Source organism: Pteropus vampyrus, unplaced genomic scaffold (assembly GCF_000151845.1).
Source record: "Pteropus vampyrus isolate Shadow unplaced genomic scaffold, Pvam_2.0 Scaffold210, whole genome shotgun sequence".
Lineage (NCBI taxonomy): Eukaryota > Metazoa > Chordata > Mammalia > Chiroptera > Pteropodidae > Pteropus > Pteropus vampyrus.
The window spans coordinates 851,571-866,881 of NW_011888991.1; the positions used below are offsets into that span (position 1 = coordinate 851,571).

The 15,311-nt window shown below is 35.0% G+C and overlaps 1 protein-coding gene and 1 pseudogene across 2 annotated transcripts in view; one reads left to right on the forward strand and one right to left on the reverse strand.

Moving 5' to 3' along the window:
* Positions 1-15,311, reverse strand: part of GRM7 (glutamate metabotropic receptor 7) — an 827,189-nt gene that overhangs the window by 733,880 nt on the left and 77,998 nt on the right. The window lies entirely within an intron of this gene.
* On the forward strand, positions 11,970-12,088 carry LOC111747100 (annotated as a pseudogene).

Below are 15,311 nucleotides of genomic sequence, written 5' to 3' on the forward strand. Positions count from 1 at the left end.
TGGGGGAAATAATATTTAAGTTGGTTAATTAAGAGTTAGATAAATAAATGGGGAGAGAAACAGGGACTTTGAAAGTTCAAAGGTCCAGATACGAGAAAGAATTTCAAAAATTTGATGACCTCAGTAAAAGCTCATTATAGATAAAATATAAATGGAATAGGAGGATAAAAAAATATGGAGTCATAACATGAGAGTGTGCATTAAACAGAGACATTGGTAGGCAGACTGCAAACCATGGTAAGATTTGGTGCTTTGTTTCACTATTGAGGATGGGGAATGAAAGGTTTAATCCATGGAGTGATATACTCAGGTTTACGTTTTTGAAGGTCATTTTGTCTTAACTGCAGATAATGGATAAAGGGTTCAAGTCAAGAAATAGAGGAGCAGTGGTCCAGGGGACAGGTCACAGTGACCTATACGTGGTATAGGTAGAGATTTTCACAAGGGAAAACTGTAGGACTTGAAGACCAATAGAACAGAGAGTGAAAGAGGGGCAAGGATCAAGGCTGGCTTTAAGTTTTGCCAACCATGCAAATGATGATACCATTTACTGAACTAAGGAATATTAACAGGGGACCATATTTGAAAGAAAAGATCAAGATCTGAGACTCAAACTGGGCAAATTTGAGGTAATTTTGAATTAGCCATTTAGGAAGAGACCAACACATATCCCAACTCTCCTCCTTCAAAAATTAATTTTCTTGTGGGCTCCAATTTCTTATTCTGTTCTCCTGCATCAGTCACAGGTCCTGATTTTGTCCCAGCAATTACACTTCTAGGGAATTACCCAGGGTAAATGAAAGTATAATGTCCACACAAAGACTTATAGACAACAAGTATTCATAGCAGTTTTATATATAATAAACAAGACTGGAAAAAACCCACATGCCCACTGGCAGGTAAACAGAAAAAAAAATTGTGGTACATTCTTACAGTAGAATACTACTCAACAAAAAATAAATAAGTAAATAAATAAACATATAGAGCAAACTATTGATACATGCAACAACATGGCTGAATCTCAAAATCATTACACTGAGTAAAATAAACCAGTCATCCTGTCAAAAAAAAAATCATGCTTCTATTTTTATAAAATTCTAGAAAATGTAATCTAATATCTAGTAAGATAGAGAGAGAAGGAGAGAGTGCAAAGGGGCATGAGAAAATGTTGAGGGTGATAACATAAGATATTTTGATTGTGATGATAGATTCATGGGTGTATATATATGTCAGAACTAATATAATTCAATATACTTTTTACTTTTAAAGATTTTTATTAAAATATGGCCAACATAAAATATTGTATTATTTTTAGTTTCACAATTCAACATATTTTATGCATTGTATATAAATTATACCTCAATAAAGTTATTTAAAAAGTTAACCCTTGATCACTTGCTCCCAAAGCAGATGAACTCTTCTTTTTCTATGTCCCATCACAACAACCTACACACTACATTTGTAAAATACATCCAATTGTGTTTTAGCACTAATGTTTGCCTAATGTCTCTCTACCTCTTTAGATTGTCAGCTGCAGAGAGATTATGCCCCTCTGTTCACCGTGCTTCCTCCAGCATACTGAATGACTGAATGAAGCATTGATAGTCTCACTTGTGCTGGTAAACATCTGGAATAAATCTCCTTTCCTGTCAACTCAGGCCCCCAGAGGACAGGGCAATAGGGGACAAATCAATGGTGACTATGAGGAAAGGTGTCCACTTACTGTGCTCTGGTATGCAAGTGGGAGATGGAAGGGGTAAACAGGAGTGGGCATGAAATAGGCTGGAAACAATGCTTTAACTTGAGACACACTCAGAAACCAGTAAAAAAAATCTTCATAAAGGTGCAATACAATTTAAAAACATTATATTTGAGATGTCCTAAGGGACACCAAAGAACAATGTTTACGTTTATTTTATGATTGGTGATGGGAATTAGAGAGAGAATTTTGTGTGTTTATATGTTAGATGCAGCCTTAAGGAACACCCATTTGGAATGAAGCAATGTCACACATCACATTGGGCTTCCACTTGCATCCAGCTAGATTCTGAGCCCACTGCCCTCAGCAAGCTAGCAGGTTAGACGCCAATCGAGAATGGAAAGATCTCAGTCCCAGGAGATTCATTTTAACTAAATGAAAATAGCTCGTAAAATAAAAATAAGAATGAACCTTCATGAAAAATTTTAGGGTTGCACAGGGTGGCAGTCTCAAAATGTAACTCTAGGGTCCAAAGGTTATATTAAAAAGATGTTCTTAGGGTCATTTAAGCCACCTGAAATGATCAACTATGGAAAATAAAAATCTAGAGGGCAAATCCCGACACTTTATCTATACATGTAAAAAGATGGTTAAATGCTTATCTAGCTATTTTTAGATATTCAGATATTTAGATATTCAGTTTAATGATGTTATTCTCAAAAGCATTTTTGTAAATCGGCATTGCCTGTCATTTTAATTGAATTTATATTTATTTAGCCAATGTGTTCAGTACCACAGGATTGCAAATTGTAATTTAAGATATAATCAATGTCTGCTTTCAAGAATTAGCCTCTCCTTTCAAATAGTGATCTCTGCCCTCTATGCTGCTTAAAGAAGACATAGTAACATACTTAAATATATTAAAGAAATTCTGTGATTTAACACTCAATCAAAAAAATATGAACATTGTTTCAGGGGGTTCAGAGAAAAGAGAGATCTATGTGAGCAGTACTGAACAGGTAATTCTACACAGAAGAGGCTAGCTATGAGGTTACCCATGAAAGATTCTTAGAATTGGGGAAGCGATCTAAAATAGAACATCCACAGAAAAAAAAAGGAGAAAGTGTATGAGAGAAATGCTAGAGAAAGCTCTCAGGTTTTCCTCCCTGTAAAAAAAAAAAAAAAAAAAAAAAAAAATTCTTATGGTGCCTGAGTTCTTCCAAAGTCTCAGAGAAAAATATCTGAGAGCAGCAGGGCTTCTCTGTAATGATGTGATGATCTCATCTGAGTTAGAAAACCCTCAAAACAGAAGGAGAGTTAACTGGTAGCACACACTCTCACCTCCTCGCACCAACACTCATTGCAGACATTATTTACATATTACAGCCTTTTTGACCATGGACCTCATATTTGGCCTTCCTGAAGATAAGGTGTTAAATGGCATAGGCTAGTTTGATCTGTTTCTAAATTTATTTTTATGCACTTTTGTAGTGAGAGATCTTGTAGCAGGGTACTAAATTTCTAAATGAAATTAATCTTTCCTAATGATCTTAAAATTAACCTGAGTAGGGCTTATAAAATAATAGATATTAATATTTCCCTACTTTGTAATTAAAAGCGATCCACATCATACCATGTGTTTCAGAAATGTCATCGTAAAAATATAGTGATGATCTTCCTCCGTAATCCCAATGGCCAAATCTTTCAAAAAAAAAGGATGTCATCCTATTCTTAAATAATAATATTATACTATTATTTATAGTAGCTTGAAATTTTTTTAATATTAACTATAATAGATCAATTAGAAGGCATAATTTATATTAAGAATATCAATTAGCCTAGGGCCACAGATACTGTCAATAAAAGGAAATAATTTTAATATGTGTTTAGCATTTTATGGGTTCAAGACAAGGTTCTTTGTATGTTCACATACCTTATAATCACTATAGCAACCCTGTGAGGAGAATATTATTAGCCTCACTTTATAGATGAGGAGACCGAGGTTCCGCAAGATTAAAAGCAAAAAAAATATGGACATGAATTTAAGTTATCCAATGCCAATCCAGATATTCTATTACACTGTGCTGCTTCTTCTTTATAATTGTAGTGATTATAATAACATGGATTAGGCACTTATTGTATGCCACCTTCTTTGCTAAGTGTATTATATTCATGAGTCATTCCCATCATAATGTCCCTATGAAGAAATATCACTGGCAAAATTCACAGGCCAGAAACTGGTTGCTCAAGGTCACACAAGTGGTAAGCAGGTGGTAAGTAACAGAGCTAGAATTTGAACTCCGAGTTTAGAACCAACGCTATTAGTATATTTTGCTGTCTCTTACAGAGTGGTGAAATCCTAAAAGTGAATTGAGTTATATGAATTCAGATTTCATTCAGGGCATATATAAGTGATAAGGTGAAAGAGAAAACCCATTCTCTTGAGGAATCAGATAGCAAGCACAAGTTGAAACCTTATTAGAAGTTAGTTGCAGCAAATAATACAGGTTTCAATTTTTCAGTATATGGTCACCTTCCACAAGAAGGACACTTTGCTTTTTGATTAATATCCTATCTTTAATTAATAATCACAAGTCTCAATTATGAATTACTTTTTATATGTGCTTGAGACCATGCTTAGCACTTTACATAAAATATCTCATTTAATCCTCACAACCAGACTATTCAGTCTATGATTTCTTTATGTGAATCAAGGGAATGGTCTACAAAGCCCAAAGAACTGTAACAGGTTTCAGTCTACCTGATTAGGAGTAGGGAAGCAGTAGGTTAAGAGTAGGAAATAGAACAATTCTGGCCCCCAAATGCCTTGAAAGCGAATCATCTCTTCCTTTTACAGGAATACCACAGTTTTGAGATTATTCAGCAGTCACCTAGTGATATGTAATGCATGGTTTTGATCCAAATGTGGGAAATGTACTATAAGAAGAAACCCAATATGCGGTGCTTGTTGTGCAAAAGAAGAAGGCTCCCTTGACAATGTGAATGGATGAAACATGGAAGAAATATTTAGGCTGCTGCCCATGATCAGAGTTGGAGGGATGGGAAAAAAAGAAGCAAACACTTCAGAAGAAGGTAAAATATTGCAACATTCTTTATGTTTGTCAAAAGATGATAAGCAATTCGGCAAAGAGCTTGCTTGCCTTCCACTGTGTAAAGCTGTTGCTAGATGCTGGCTTGCCAGGACTGCATGTCCCAGAACCTCCTGCATCGAGATCTTGCCAGTGAAAGGTGAGCAGAGGAAACGAATGTCACTTCTGAGTTGAGGTGATTAAGAACAGAGCCTTTTATACTTTCTTCTCCCCTGTTTTACAGCTATATTCTAATGGTTTTGAGGCCTTAGGAAATGGCAGAGTCAGGATGTAGAAGAAGTCCATGTCTCTAATTCATTTCATGGAGAAAAGCCCTCAACAAATCAGAAACACCATGTTGGTTTACTATGTGAATAAGAAATAAACCTTTGTTTTCTTATGTGAAGTCACTAACAAATAAAGATTTGTTGTTATGCCAGCTTGTATTACCCTCACTAACGTAGTGTAGACATGTGAATCTTCTTTATTTCATTAAGAACAGATGTTGTATAGTGCAGTCAATTATCCATTGTCATTGAAATTTTGCATCATGACTACACTTGGGAAATCCACAGGGAACCGTGAGACTTTGTTTTAACCATGAGAATATTGGTGATAAAGTAATAGAGGAAGGAGAGCCATATGGTACCATTAATTCAATTTTGTATGCTCACATACTCCCGATTCTAGCGAAGATGTAGTATGGAGTGGGGACTGGATTAACCCTATCTGAAACATTTAAAAGAGAAAGAACCAAAAAAAAAAAAAAGAAAAAGGAAGGAAGGAAGGGAGGGTGGGAGGGAGGAAGGGAGAGAGAGAGAGAGAGAGACAGAGAGAGAGAGAGAGGGAGAAAGGAAGAAAGAGAGAAAGGGAAGGAGGGAGGGAGGGAAGGAAGGAAAGAAAGAAAAGAAAAAAGAGACAGAAAAGAAAGAGAAAGAACAAAAGAGAAAGAAAAAAAGAAAAGCAAGACATGTGAAGCAAATTTTCAAGAAACTGGCTATCAGCCAATGAAGCTCAGAGGTCTCCAAGAGATAGGAAACAAATGTGTTGAGCCCTGTGATTGCCCCAGCTTACTGCACTGAAAAAAGGTGGAGCTTAGCAGACTCCTTGAGGTGAGGAGACAGAGCTGAGAGCCTGGAGAGATAAAGCCCATAGAGGTAATAGGACAGAAAATCAAATGGGTGAGCTGTACGAAGAACTCCAGAGATCTGCAAAGGGGCCTAGCAGAGTACAGATTAGAACACATCTGTAAAGAAATCATCAGAAAGCAGGAAAGAAAACAGTTCAAAAGGTTTACAGGTAATAGAGCCTCGTGCACACAGAGCCTGAAATAGTGCCAATTCCCACTACTCAGACTAGAAAACCACTTAATTCATGGGATCTTGGGGAAAGAATTTGGAATATCTTGCCTCAGTTGTATGGAATAATTAGCTCTACACTGTATGTGACTGGTTATTCCTAAGAACTCTTAAAAGCAAGACCAGAAAAAATAAAACCGTTTCATTTAACAAAACTTCATCCCAGAACAAAGCTCAAGAATATTTGAAATCTAAGATATAGAACAAGTTGGAGCAATAGAAAACACCTGGCAAGGTGACAGACTTAAACCTAATGATATTAATAATCATTAATAAAGAAAGCTATGGTGTTATAGTAAGATCAGCTAAAGTAGATTTCAGAGCACAGAATATTACCAGGGATAAAAAAAGATCATTTCATAATGATAAAGGATCAGTTTCTCAAGAGGACATAATAGTCCTAAATATCTAGATAAAAAAATAAAACAATACAAAAGAGCTACAAAATACATGAAACAAAATAATAAAAAGAATAAGTAGATAGAAAAAAATCAATAAGGATGTATGACTTTTACAAAACTATCGACTAATTTGACCTAATTCATATTTATAGAATTCTTCACCCAACAATAGTGGGCCATAAAACAAGCCTCAAGAAGTTTAAAAGGATTTAAGTTTTATAGTAACAGAAAGTTTTCTAAAAAAAAAAAAAAAAGACCAAATATTTGTAAACTTGAACACACTTCTAAATAACCCATGAGTCAAAGAAGAAAACAAAAGGGAAATTAAAAACTATTTTGACCAAAATGTCAATGGAAACACAATCCATAAGTATTTGTGGACTGCTACTAAAGCAGAACTTAAGAGAAAATTTGTAGCACTAAGCACCTGTACTGGAAGAATTATCTCAAGTCAATGACCTCAGGTTCCACATTAAGAGACTAGAAAAAGAAGACTAGAAAAAGTATACCTAAGGTAAGTTGAAGAAAAAACACCAAATGTCAGAGTGAAATCAATAATACAGAAAAAAATAATACATAAAATCCATTGGACCAAAAATTAAATTTTGAAAAATCAATAAAATTGATAAGCTTCTAGTCAGACTGATCAAGAAGAAAAAGAAGATACAAATTACCAATATCAGAAATGAGCGAGGTAACATAACTACAAATTCTACAGATATTAAAAGGATAATAAAGCAATATTATGAGTACATTTTATCAATAAATTGATATCTTAGATGAAAGGCACAAATTACCAATGCTCACTCAAGAAATAGAAAATCTGAGCGGGTTTATAACTTTTAAAGAAGTCAAATTTGTGGAGGAAAAAAATCTCACAATAAAAACTCCAAGCCAAATGGCTTCATTTCAATAAATGCAGTAAAATTAATTAATAAAACCAACACCCTTTCCTCGTAAAAGTTCTCAGAAAATTAGAATTAAGAGGGAACTTCCTCAACCTGATAATAGAAATCTACGAAAAACTTACAGTTATATCATATTTAATGATGAAAGCCTTTCTATTTTCTCCAAAAATCAGGAAAAAGAAATGGATCTCTTCCTTTGTCACTTCTATTCAATACTGCATTAGAGAGGCTAATTGGTGCAATAAAGCTAAAAAATTAAATGAGTTCCTACATACTAGAAGCAAAGAGTTGAAATATTTAAAAAATACTATTTCATATAGCCTCAAAATTTTTTTAAATATTTAGGGGTGAATCTAACAAAATGTGTGCAAGACCTGTATGTTAAAGGATGCAAAACATCAATAAAAGAATTAAAAAAAGATCTAAATAGATATTTTTTTCATTGATCAGTAAGCTCAATATTGTTAAGAAGTCAATTCTTCCCAAATTGATCAATAAATCCAATGTGATCCCAAACAAAGCACAGCAGGCGATTTTGTCAAAACTGACAAGCTGTTTCTAAAATTCATGTGGATATGCATAATACTCAGAATAAGCAAACAAAAACAATCTTAAAGAACAAAGTCAATTTTCATTACCTGAATTCAATATTTGTTATAAAGTGACAGTAATTGATAGAGTATGGTATTGCAATAAAAATAAACAATTGTACCAATGAACTAGAGTAGAGAGTCTATAAATTGACCCACACATATATGGCAGCAGATTTTTGACAAAAGCAATTCAACTGAGAAAAGAAAATCTTTTCAAAATGTTGCTAGGAAAATTGGATTTTCATATGCAAAATGATGAACTTTAATCCATCCCTCACACTAATGTAAAAATTAACTCAAGATACACTACTGATCTAATGAAAAATCACAAAACTATAAAACACTTACATTAAACCATAGAGAAAATTTTGGGACTTCGGTTTAGGTAAAGATTTTTAGACACAACACCAAAGACATGATCTATAAAAGAAAAAAATAACAAATTGGACTTTATAAAAATAAAAGTTTCCGCTTTTTGAAATATTCTCCTAAAAGATTAAAAAAAGATAAGCCAAAGACTGGAAAAAATATCTGCAAAGCATATATCTGATAAAGAATTTGTCTCTAGAATATATGAAGTATTTTCAAAAATTCGAGAATAAGAAAACAACTTAAAAAATGAACAAAGATTTAAACACTTTACCAAGAAAGAAGTTAAGATGGCAAAAAGAAATCTAAAGATATAATCAAAATCATTAGTCAATAGGGAGGTACAAATCAAAACCACAGTGAACTATCCACTACGTATATATTAGGATGGCTAAAAATTGAAAAGACCAACTAGACAAAGTTTGGTGGAAATGTAGAGGAATTGGAACTCTCCTACACTGTTGTTGAAAATATAAAATGGCACTACCATTTTGAAAATAGTTTGACAGTTTCTTAAAAAGTTAAGCATACCCCTACTACATGATCAACCATTCCTCTCCTAGGTAACTACACCCAAAGACTTGTATATAAATGTTTGTAGCAGCTTTAGTTTTGATAACTGAAATAACTGGAAATAACCCAAATTTCCATCAACAAGTTAATGAATAAACAAAGAGGTGGATCCATACAGTGGAATAATACTTAGCAGTTAAAAGAAATAAACTACTGATACATGCAATAACATGGATGAATCTCAATTACAGTAAGTGAAAGAAGCCAAATACTGACCATCTTTAAAACATTTTAGAAAATACAAATTTATAATAACAAAAAAAATGCATGAGAAAACTTTTGTGGGTGTTGAATATTGTGATAGCAGTTTTCACAGACTTACACATAAGTTAAAATGTATCCTATTATTTATTTTAATTATGTGCAATTTATTTTGTTATATGAAGTATATCTCAAAAAGCTGTTAAAAATCAGGCCTTAAAATGCATTATTTCTATTAAACCTCACAATCTCACTGATGGTAATTGCGGTACTATTACCATTTTACAAAAACAAAATCCATACTTTTGGAGAAGGAGAAGTTAAGGAGGCAATGTAAGAAATAGCTGAAAACATATTCAATAGAAATAACTACAATGACTTGTGTGCAAAGCATCTGATGCAACAAACATAAAATAAGAGTGATGAAGACAAGAATTATGCTCTTAAAAGCACAACTTCTGTTAGACGGATTTACATCTTGGACAGGTAAATGTCCAAATACACAACAATACTGAATGAGATAATTCTCTTCTGATAGTCTGCTCATGTGATTACAACGGTACTTTTCCAATTTTATGACAATTATGTGAATCTCCACGACTGACTCTCTACAAGACTGGGAGAGCCTCCAAAGTGATGATTGATAATGCCTTTTTCACCTTTCTAGTCCAGCATCTAGGTCAATACCAAGTATAGAGTCCACATTAACAAATACTTCATGAATATATGACTACATAAATGATGAATACATGAATACAAGTGTGAATAAATGAATGAAGAGCCTGGTGTATACAGAGAATAAAAATGTCAGTTTCATATCAAGACCACTCAACTTACTTCCCATTTGACTTTAGAATGCCTTCTTGAGCTTATATTTAAATGTGGATGTGTCTAAATCATTTCAAAATCATTCAAATAATAGAAATAATTCAAATGATTAGAGGTTAAAAAGAAAGAAAGAAAAAGCTTGTCTATTTTGCTCTTTTTTCTCAATTTCTCTCCATAAAGCTTTCTGGCTTAGGCAAAGCAATCACCTAACTTGAATTGCTCCATTTTGTCCAAAGTGTGTTACCTTCCTGGTGATTGTTTCAAATGAAAGACAAAGAATAAATGTGTTGTTTTCAGTATGAAAAGTCTGTTTTCATCCCCTGTGAGGCTGCAGTTTCAGTCTAGATAAAGAAAGTGTAAAATAGAGAAGTTTACCATTTTGGTATTACTTTCAAATTTCTTCAAGCCTTTCTTTAGTCACATATCTAAAGTAGAGGGTTCCAACCAGTCTGCTTATACAGAGTTGTGAATCTATAAGTGGGACATGAGATAATGATCTTCTCAATACTTGGGGCTGCCAGGTGAAGCCTGGGTTACCCAGCACCCTGAAGCAATTCACATTCAGCCATGAGGAGCCCTTATGGGATCTCCTAGGAAGGTCACCCAAGATGGAGTCTGATAGAGGGTTAAAAAGTGGTCACAGAAGGCAGATACAATGAAAAACAACACACTCATGGGTCCACCACAATTTGTTCAACATTCAACCAGCTGGGCATTAACTTCTGCTACAACCAGCTGCAGAGTATACACCAACACCCATAATGACTAAGGAGTTGCTGGGATCACTAGAAAAACTCATATTTCAGGGCATAGGTATAGCAGGCCAAGGGTGGGAGTTCAGAGAGCACTTGTCAGCCTGGCTTTAGGTAGTTGCTCCATATCTCCGTCTTCACATAAAGATGATATGACTGCCTTGTAGATGTGGGGGCTCTAACACAGCCTTCCACCATCATCATTGTGATGTACTTGCAAAAGCAACAACAAACTTGGATTGAATTTCATAAACATTGTCAGAAGATATGTCAATATTTTTTTTCAAGGGAAAACAAAAAAAAAACAAAATTTTTTTAAAAAATTGACTCATAAATTTTTGAATGGTTGTAAAAATGATTAAACATTTCTTGTCAAATATGACTACCAAAAATTGGAAAATAATATTAAAATATCTAGTTAGAATTGTAGTTACCACTGAAAGTATAAGATCTGGTAGAAAAACTTAGGTTTGTAGAAGTAAGCACAGATTTCTCTTTAAAAAACATGAAAATTATTATCTGAAAATTTTATATAAATTATTTAACATCAAATATTTTCATTATAGTTTTTATTTTTTATTTTTATCTTAGAGTTGTTTGATTTAATTTTTGTTATTGTTGAATAAAAGAAGGATATATAATTTTTACCAAGCTCCATTTAGATCCCCTCCAGTTTCCTATAATGTGGCATATAAATATCATTTTATAAGTGTGCCATGAAGTGAAGACAGTAAGCAGTAATATCCTAGTATATGAGTAACCTATTAATATTCATAGCCAGATACTTTGTTCTAGATTTAAAGGAGGCAAAAACCAGAAGACTTCCTTAACTTGTTGACTAGGCAAATATTCAATTTAAGATTATATATTTCCTAGACCGCACAAATAAAAAATAAAGGCCGAGATAATGATGGTATTTCAGGTCTTTAATTTCATCTGGCAATGCAGCCCTTAGGGCAGCAGTCACTGGTGTTTTATGCATTAATTGCCTACCATGGAGCTTTTTGACACAGAATAGAAATTAATTTTATACAGCTTACTATTGTAAAACTTGCTTACATTTTTCATGACACATGCAGAATCTAAAGATTTAAAAAATACAAAATAAATAAGCTTTCCATTTAAATGTGGCATTAATCTATTGCTCTGAGCCTAAAATAATAATGTGAATAAATCTGGTTAAAAACAAAAATTCTCAGTCTACGGCCATGCCACCCTGAACAAGCCCAATCCCGTCTTATTTCGGAAGCTAAGCAGGGCCGGACCTGGTTAGTATTTGGATGGGAAACCACCTAGGAAGACCAGGTGCTGTAGGCATAAAAAAAAAAAAAAAAAGCGATTATAAGCTGACAAGGTCCTTGCAATCTGTGAGCTCACCCAAGGGTTGCCTCGCCTAAAAACAAAAACAAAAAACGCATACTTAATTTTTGCTATTATTTATTTCTTCACCCGCTTTTTAAAAAAATCTTATCCTATGAAGCCAAGCCAAAATATTCTGTATTTGAAAAATCAAATTTAGTGATTGATGGTGAAGTAGATAAATCACAAAATTAAGAGGTATGACAAGTGGATATTTCTGATTACAACTCTACAGATTTTTCAGTTGAGTATGGATCAAATCAATTTTTTTTTAAATTTTAGCTGGAGTTTCCTCATCTCTAGAATGAAAGTGTGCATTAAATATTTATTGAGTCCCCGTGAACATCATGTGATTTTGTGATCCTGTTTAACTTGTTGCAGGAAAAAATATATTAAAATGTAGAGAATCCTAGCAGTATTGATAAATTTAAACACAGGGTTGGGGAGTTGAGTTTGTACTCTGAGTTATTATTGACTTTTATGCCATGCTGCCTACTAATAAATAAACAGCAAGTGCCATGATAAAAATTCTGTGATATGGGATATCGATAAATTTTGGGATTGTGGCTGGATTGACCTCTCTTGTTTATTAGATACAACTTCATGATTTGTTAGCTGCTTCATCTCCTGTTACCTCCAGTCCCCTTCATTGTTTTTGTCAGAATTTTTTTTTAACACTGAGCAAAATCTTCATGGTGCAGAATTTCCCAGAAGTGGCCCACATTTAAACAGGAGGATTCCAATTATGAAACTTAAGAATGTGCCATACTCAGTACTCCCTTCTGATATGTTCCTCTTCCCACCTTCCCTCCTTTCTTGACTGTCTATGATTAAACTAATTTTTTGAAAGTTCCCTTTTTATTTTTTATTATTATTTTCTTATTTAGTTTCAAGTATACAGTACATTGGTTAGACATCTATATAGTTCATAAAACGATCCCCCCAATTGCACCCTCCCTCCCTCGACCCTCCACCTAGCCAAAGTATTAATGCTAACTGCATTCCCTATGCCGTGCTCTCCATCCCCGTGACCATCTATCAGCTACTAATTTGTACTTCTTTAGCCCTTCACCCCATTCTCCCAGCCCCCCAAATCCTCCTCCCCTCTGTTTGACACCAAATTGTCCACTATATTTATGAGTCTGTTTTTGATTAGTTTGTTCTTTTTATTCCTTAGATTCCGCATATGAGTGAAATCATATAGTGTTTATCTTTCTCTGTCAGACTTAAATACCTTCTAGGTCCATCAAAGCAATATCTTTTTCCATCCCCTTCCTTTTCATATGTAGGGGTCTTATTTTCTTATCCTTTTAGCCACTCTTATCTTTTGGTTAGAGCACTTAATTCTTTTCCATTTAAGGTACTTATTGATAGGAATGTAGTTGTTACCATTCTTTATCCCTGTTTTTGATACATGTTTTTTCTTTTTAAAGAAGTCCCTCCAACATTTCCTGTAATTCTGGCTAGGTAGTGATAAATTCCTTTAGCTTATTTTTGTCTGAGAAGCTCTTTATCTCTCCTTCAACTCTAAATGATAGCTTTGCTGGATAAATTATTCGTGGTTGTAGATCCTGAGCCTTCATCCTATCGAATATTTTTTTGCCAAGCCCTTCTGTCCTGCACAGTTTCTTTTGAGAAATCAGCTGCCAGTCTTATGGGTGTTCCCTTATAAGTAACTATCTGTTTTTCTCTTGCTGCTTTTAATATTCTTTCTTTGTATTTAATCTTTGGTATTTTAATTATGCTACATCGTGGTGTGGGCCTCTTTGGATCCCTGATTTTTGGAATTCTCTGAGCTTCCTGGGGTTTTATGTCCATTTCCTTCACCAGGTTAGGGAAGTTTTCCATCATCATTTCTTCAAACAGCTATTCAGCATCTTGATTTTCTTCAGTTATGTCTATCAGAAGAATATTTGGAGCCTTAATAGTGTCCCATATCCTCCTTAAATTATTTTTACAGTCTTAGCATTTTTTTTCTTGCCATTCTGATTGAGTGTCTTGATTGGCTTTCCTGTCCTCTAGATAGGGCATTTGATCCTCTTCTTTATTAGCTTGGTTTATTCCTTGTTTATTCCATTTAATATACTTCTTATCTCAGATAATATGTTCTTCATTTCAAACTGGTTCCCTTTTATAATTTCCATTTCCATTTTTATGTTTTTTTTCTTCGTTGAAATTCTCAGGGAATTTATCTGCACTTCCCAAAAGTTCATTGAGCATCTTTATAACCACTGTTTTGAACTCTCCATCTGTTAGATTACTTGACTCCATTATATCTGGATCTCTGTTCTGTTCTCTCATATGGTTTCTGCTTCTTTGTCTTCCCATTTTGGCTACCTTTCTGAGTCTGTTTCTATGTACTAAGCAAAGCTCCTAAGTCTCCTTGTCTTATTAATGTGGATTTGTGAAGTAGGTGTCCAGTGGCACAGTCCTGAGAGGGTTTCAACTGCAGGCCAAACTTAGCCTAAGCTTCTACCCCTCCGGGGCCACCGGTCAAGATTCAGCAAGCAATCCACAGATACTGTGCTTATAGTTGCCTCGCAAAGCCACACCAGAAACCGAGGCCAGCTGCCTCCAGTGTGAGTCTAGGTGCAGCTCAGCAAGGAGCACCTGACTCGCTGAGGATACACCTGGATGTGGTTTGGGTGGAGCTGCGAGTTGGGGGAGGTGGGGTTTCAGGGAATCCTCTGGGCAGAGTGACCTCTGTTATCCAGTTTGATGATGTCACAGCTATGGTGGTGCTGTGTCCTCACACTGGGGGGGATGGGGGGGCTCAACAGGGAACAATGGATACCACTGGCATTTCTGTACTGAGTGAGTCTCACCTCGGCCCTCACTCTGACAATGTCTCCCTGTAAGTCCCTGGTGCCCTCTGTGCACAGCCCAACGGGCACTGTTGCTCAGAGTGAGCAGATCCATCACCACGAAAATCAACTCATGGACATGATCCTTTTAAGAGGTGTCTGCCACTGCCACAGCCTCCATCTCACTCAGCCGCTTGACATCAGGCAGCCCCGTGTCCTCAACCTGTCCTATCTTCTGCCGTTGCAGGGTGCTTTCTTGGTCTTCTCCCTAGTTGTATGACTTGTTCCTCTAGATCCTGGGTGATTTTTCCTTGCTGCTGCTCCTTGTTTCTGTCACAACTTTGATTTGGTCACCAGAGGGATGAACAGAGCCCCTA